The sequence below is a fragment of the Ailuropoda melanoleuca genome, unplaced genomic scaffold (assembly GCF_002007445.2).
Source record: "Ailuropoda melanoleuca isolate Jingjing unplaced genomic scaffold, ASM200744v2 unplaced-scaffold489, whole genome shotgun sequence".
Classification (NCBI taxonomy): domain Eukaryota; kingdom Metazoa; phylum Chordata; class Mammalia; order Carnivora; family Ursidae; genus Ailuropoda; species Ailuropoda melanoleuca.
In genome coordinates, this window is record NW_023221502.1 from 1 (window position 1) to 6234 (window position 6234).

At 46.2% G+C, this 6234-nt stretch overlaps 1 long non-coding RNA gene across 1 annotated transcript; it reads left to right on the plus strand.

Annotated features, from left to right (window-relative positions):
* On the plus strand, window positions 1-6228 carry LOC117799394. The gene is made up of 4 exons (XR_004622969.1): window positions 1-99; window positions 664-745; window positions 3623-3703; window positions 5447-6228. It is a non-coding gene; the product is annotated as an uncharacterized LOC117799394 (long non-coding RNA).
* Window positions 6229-6234: the final 6 nt, after the last annotated feature.

Genomic DNA, 6234 nt, shown 5'->3' on the forward strand with positions numbered 1-6234 from the left:
TTGGGGCTGGGGCCTCCAAGTTAAAGAAACTGAAAGCTGCTTTAGACTGTTCTACTTCCCACCTGGATGAGCTCCACTCTGACCCCCATGCTGTCGCACGTGAGCTGCGAGGAGTTACCCTGGGGGGGTGAGGGGGCGGGTCCCATCTCAGACAGATCACCAGGTAACAATCCAATGTTCATTTCGGATTAGTGACAGATAAAATTGAAATGGTCTGCCCATATAGGTTTAATTGGACAAACTGAAATGACAAGTAAAACTGAATAAGGATACACCCCCACACACACACCCCTTTTCCTCCTTTGTTTTCCTGATTATTAAGTAAAGGTGAAGGTAGCTTATAACCCAAATATTTAAAGACCTGCTTGTATTTCCTTCCCTTCTTTCTCCTTCACAGTCTAGATCTGCCTGGGGAAATGATGTCCATTAGAAGGTGACTTTGAAGCTAATTTTATTTTCCACTGACCCCTCCATCTATCTTGCAAGGGCCGGAATTTGTTTTAGGAACACTTCATGCTCCAACTTCTCCCGCTGATTCATGGCTTGTTCTAGATATTCTTGGCAGATTACAATTGAGATCATTTCCATTTGCAAAAAATAATATGTCCCGAGATTCCCAGGCTTACCCCTGGACATACTGAAAGTGAGTGTTAACAATTTCAGGTGCTTTAAAGTCCTGTTTACGGGAACTGCCTGAACCTTTGATGACTTTTAATCTGTATGAAGAATGGACACAAGTTGCAAGGTAAGTTTAAAGAACACCAAGTTTTCAAAGTTAAAGGAAATGATGGGATATTATGTCCCCTTTGTGAGTCATCTTACTCTCAGGGATCATAAAATAACATTAAAATAGCACATGTGTTAAATAGTATGTGCCTCAGGTCTTACGTGTTGGGTGAAAATATTGAGTATTATTATTAGGATGGGAGAGTCAGCACTTCAATTCGAGTGATGTATATGGATGAAGACATAGAGTGCGACCCACATTAATAGAGCAGCTGGTCACAAGCTCCTTTTAGATGGAAAAAAGCCCTATCGCGGGGACAGGTGTCATACTGGCCAATGGCGATGTGCCTGGTGAGCCGTGGGGAAATTCAGCCATGCAGTAATACAGTGTCGACAGTTCTAGTAATGACAGTTAACGCTTACTTGTGCTCAGTACATACTAATCTTTTTTTTTTTTTTAAGATTTTATTGATTTATTTGACAGAGATAGAGACAGTCAGTGAGAGAGGGAACACAAGCAGGGGGAGAGGGAGAGGAAGAAGCAGGCTCCCAGCAGAGGAGCCTGACGTGGGGCTCGATCCCGGAACGCCGGGATCACGCCCTGAGCCGAAGGCAGACGCTTAACCGCTGTGCCACCCAGGCACCCCTCCCAGGAGAATTCTACCAAACATTTAAAGAAGAAATAATACTTATTTTCCTGAAGCTGTTTCAAAAAATNCAATGACATAAAAGATAGATGTGGTTAGCCTCATTTTCCAGACATGGAAACTGAGGCTGGGGGAGGCATGGGGCCCAAGGAACAGCAAGTCATGGGCAGAGCGGGAACTCAGGCCCAGACCCGTCTGCGCCCAAGACTGTGTCCCTATCCTTTGCTCCTTCTCCCCCACCCCCAGCTTCCGTGTACCAGGAGCTGTTGGCAGCCTTGTCCAAAAAGTCCCAGAGGCTTCTCTCTGGCCAGCCAGACTGCCTCCTTGTTAGCTTGTGCCTCATGGTTCTGACTCACCTCCTCCCGCAGGTGCCTAATTCCTCACCCCTAAGGGAGGGGGAACAGATCTCCCGTCCCCTCCTCCCCTTCCCCTGTCTTTCGCCACTGTCACCCGTTCCCAGCAGATGGGCCGCCAGGTCTGATCAGTTAGGCTTCTGTGGCAGGTGCCTCTACCCCCGTCAAAAAGGTTTTTAAAGTCAGAGTAAGGGACACCTGGGTGGCTCAGTCAGTTAAGNGCTTCTCTCTGGCCAGCCAGACTGCCTCCTTGTTAGCTTGTGCCTCATGGTTCTGACTCACCTCCTCCTGCAGGTGCCTAATTCCTCACCCCTAAGGGAGGGGGAACAGATCTCCCGTCCCCTCCTCCCCTTCCCCTGTCTTTCGCCACTGTCACCCGTTCCCAGCAGATGGGCCGCCAGGTCTGATCAGTTAGGCTTCTGTGGCAGGTGCCTCTACCCCTATCAAAAAGGTTTTTAAAGTCAGAGTAAGGGACACCTGGGTGGCTCAGTCAGTTAAGTGTCTGCCTTCAGCTCAGGTTGTGATCCTGGGGTTCTGAGATCGAGTCCTGCATCAGGCTCCCTGCTCAGGGGGGGAGCCTGCTTCTCCCTCTGCCTGCTGCTCCCCCTGCTTGTGCTCTCATTCTCTCTCTCTCTCTGACAAATAAATAAATAAAATCTTTTTTTAAAAGTCAGTAAGTTCGTAGTCCCAGTCATATCCTTGGAACCTGCATGTGGCCCAGCCTGTTTTAAAAGTCTGTTTGTGGGGCTGAATAAAGGGAACCCAAGAGGGGCGCCTGGGTGGCTCAGTCATTAAGCATCTACCTTCAGCTCAGGTCATGATCCCAGGGTCCTGGAATCGAGCCCCACATCGGGATCCCTGCTCTGCAGGAAGCCTGCTTCTCCCTTTCCCACTCCCCCTGCTGGTGTTCCCTCTCTCGCTGTGTCTCTCTGTCAAATAAATAAAATCTTTAAAAAAAAAATAGGGAACCCAAGAAAAGTGTCAAGTAGGAGAGCGTTCTAGGGTCTCCTGTATTGGGTGGCCTGCTCCACTCCTCCTGCACCTTGATTCTTCTCTCAGTTCCGAGACTCCCGACGTCATTCCGGTGAGAAGATACACTTTTTGAAGCAGGTGTCTGTTTCTGGGTGTACTGATTCTCCATACATGAGAAATGTCAGCAGCCTGGTGACACATCAACTGGCCTCTAATGTATAATTATGTTTACCCCCTACCTGTCACTCCAGATTGGTCCAGTTGTGGAGGACGTTTTCGGTCCAAAGGTGTATTGTGTGGGCAACTGCTAACATTCTCTCCTGCTGGCGGGCAGAGGTGACCAGCCTCATCCGGCCCTCTTTTGTGTCGATGGAAGTTTGCACATGGAAACTGTAGAGCAGAAGAGCTCCTGTGATTGTTTTACGACAGGAGAGGGCTGCTGGGCCTGGAGCCTTTGAGCGGAGTTAAGGGCAGGGAAAGTCTCGGGGGTCTGGATGCCCAGGAGCTTGGCCAGCTCACCTGTGGCTGGGCTGGGGTCCAGGAAGCCGCTCATGGAGATAGGCACCTTCCTAGACAGAATTTTCGGTGGTGTCCTGTCTCCTGTGTGCCAGGCTTTGGCGCAAGTTGTTTTACAGGGTTAAGCCTCTGGAAACTCCCCATCACTTGGCAGAATCAACGTTCATATCCCCAGGCAGACACATCAGGAGACTGCGTCTTGACGAGGCTAACTAACTCTCAGAGTTAAAGATTTAGTTGGTATTTGACTCCAAATTTATTTATTTCCAAATCTGTCCTGTTTTCCAGCTGTGCTTTCTGTCAACGAAAGAATCGCTGTTAACACAGCCTGTTGTTAACTCAAGGGTTGCTAATGCTCTGTCTTCATGAAGGGTTATGAATGCAGGTGTTGTTTCTTCTTTTCCTCAGCATGCAGGATCAAGACAAAAAACTTGAGGATTTATGGAGAACATGCCAAAAGTTGCCACCACAAAATTTTGTTAACTTTAGGTATGTATGACCAGCATCCTTCAAATTAAGCCTCCAAGCACACTATACAAGTGCTTCGGAAAGGAACTGGGGGATTCTGGGAATGGGATTTGATGCATGTTATTGATAGGGACGCATATCACCGAGTGAAGCATCCACATTGCGTCTGCATTAACAGCTAAGTCCCCTGGTCAGTTTACCACTGCAGCTACTAGGAGAAAGTTCTCATGGAAGGTTGGCTTGACTGCAAGTTGGATTTGGACTCTAAATTATCCAGTAGGGGGTCTCCTGGCTGGCTTAGTTGGTAGAGCCCACAACTCTTGATCTCAGGGTCATGAGCTCAAGCCTTACATTGGGCATAGAGCTTACTTTAAATAAATTTTTAAAAAATTGTCCAGTATGTAAAAGGCAAAAATTAATCAACAATTCTATTTTCTACAATAGCTTTATATATGCTACATAATTTATTTTTAATAGAGCATAAATCATCCTATTAAATGAAATGTCTGGAACTGGAGATCATGGATTGCTTTGTGGAATTACTATTTCTAAGAAAATTTACCATGGAATATATCTCTAGAATTTCACCCCCATTTTCCTTTTGACTTAAATTGTGCCTTTGAAGAAGCCTAGAGAGAAGGATAAAAGGTAGCCCAAGTATTGAAAACTAAAGAAAATCTCATAAAAGGACTCGGTTCAAAATGATAAATGTTCTACTGAAGAAATTTCTGGCATGTTACCTGACCTTTAATTTCAGTCCTGGATTCTACCACTAAACTAAGCTAAATACTCCCTTTTGACAACTTTGCCTTAACGAGTACATTAATATTTATAATATCCCTCTTTAATTCATACGGTGCACCCAGCTTGGAATTATAGAGAGTCTTAGACTGTTCCATGCCTTATGTTGGAAATGGAATTATAGTTCTTGGCACTTTGGGATTTGGTCTCTTATTTTGTTTGTTCTACTCTTTATAATTTTGACTAATTATTTTTTGAATAAGGAGCACATTCCCATGGCTCAGAATTCAAAAGGTGTCCAGTGAAAAGATCTCTCACATACACACACACACATACATATATTCATTGCTCACACTCCTCCCTTTTATTTTGAGACCAAATGGTAGTATATATTGTATACATCATTCTCTTTGCCTTCTTTGCTGAATATACATCCTGAAGATTTTTCCATATCCGTGCATAACAATTTTTTATGGCTGTATGGATATATCATAATTTATTTGATCAGCCCCCTATTCATAGATAGTGGGGTTATTCTTAGTTTTTTGTTTTCATAGTGCTGTGCTTACATAGGAGAGACTATGACTGTATGACAAATTGGACATTTTCATGATTACCACATAAAATATTTTCAAATACAGTTTCCTTTAAGCAGTGTCCCTGTGCTTGTATTTTTTTATGTTTGTATTAAAACACATTGAGCCCACTGTTCATCAGATTGTAATTTACTGAGGGGTCGATAGGGCACAAAGGAGAAGTGGATTGAAAACGCATAGCAGAATAGGGATTGAATTGCGGAGGTTTTCTTGTGAGCTGCTTCCCTCTTCCGAGCCCTAACGGAGTCTGTTGTCTGAAACAGAGAGCACAGGACTTTGTAAGATACAGAACCTGAGCCAGATTCCCATTCAGCGCCTCTCTGCACTTAGCATCTGAGCAGCCTGGGGCTCAGCTCCGGGGTGGGATGCTGTTCCTGGAAATATCTCAGAGAACATGCTCTCCCCCCCTTTCTCTTTTCTCCCCCAGGTATTTAATCAAGTTCCTTGCAAAGCTTGCTCAGACCAGCAACGTCAATAAAATGACTCCCAGCAACATTGTGATTGTGTTAGGCCCGAACTTATTATGGGCCAAAACTGAGGGGTAAGTGACCTGTCCCCGTATCACGGTATTTCAGTCTCACTGCGTGGGAACAGACCCCCGTTCCGGGGTAAGATGCACTTCCAGAGTTGCGCTCCTGAACCTGGTCATTCCACGTAGCCGACATTCTCGAAACACTGCCATGAGCTGGGTCCCATCCCAGACGCTGTCCACACAGTTCTCAGAGGGCCCCGCCCTTGGGCATTCAGACAGATGAATGGCCGTGGCACCGTGACAAAGCTCATGTCTGTGCACATGGGGGTGCTGCCGCAGACCTTACAAAGTACGACGGCCACGGTGCTTACTGAAGGAACACAGCTCAGGCTGCGGAGTGCAGGGAGAGCCCTGCAGGGGAAAAGGCACTTGGGTTGTACTTGGGTGAATGAATAGCTCCATGCAGGTGTGACCCGAATGAGCAAAAGTATTGTGCGCGTGAAAGGGCTTGGTCGCTAGTTTGGGGGTGGGGTGCTGTCACGTGGTCTTGTAGAACCTCAGCACAGGATCCAGGGGACTGTGACCGAGATTATGAAGCCACAGCCAGCTTCTGAGGGGCCTCATATGTCGCAGCATCAAGGTTTCTAAGCAGAAGAATGAGTTGATCAAACGGCATTTAAAAAAAGAATTTTGGGGGTGCCTGGGTGGCTCAGTAGGTTAAGCATCTGCCTTCGGCTCAGGTC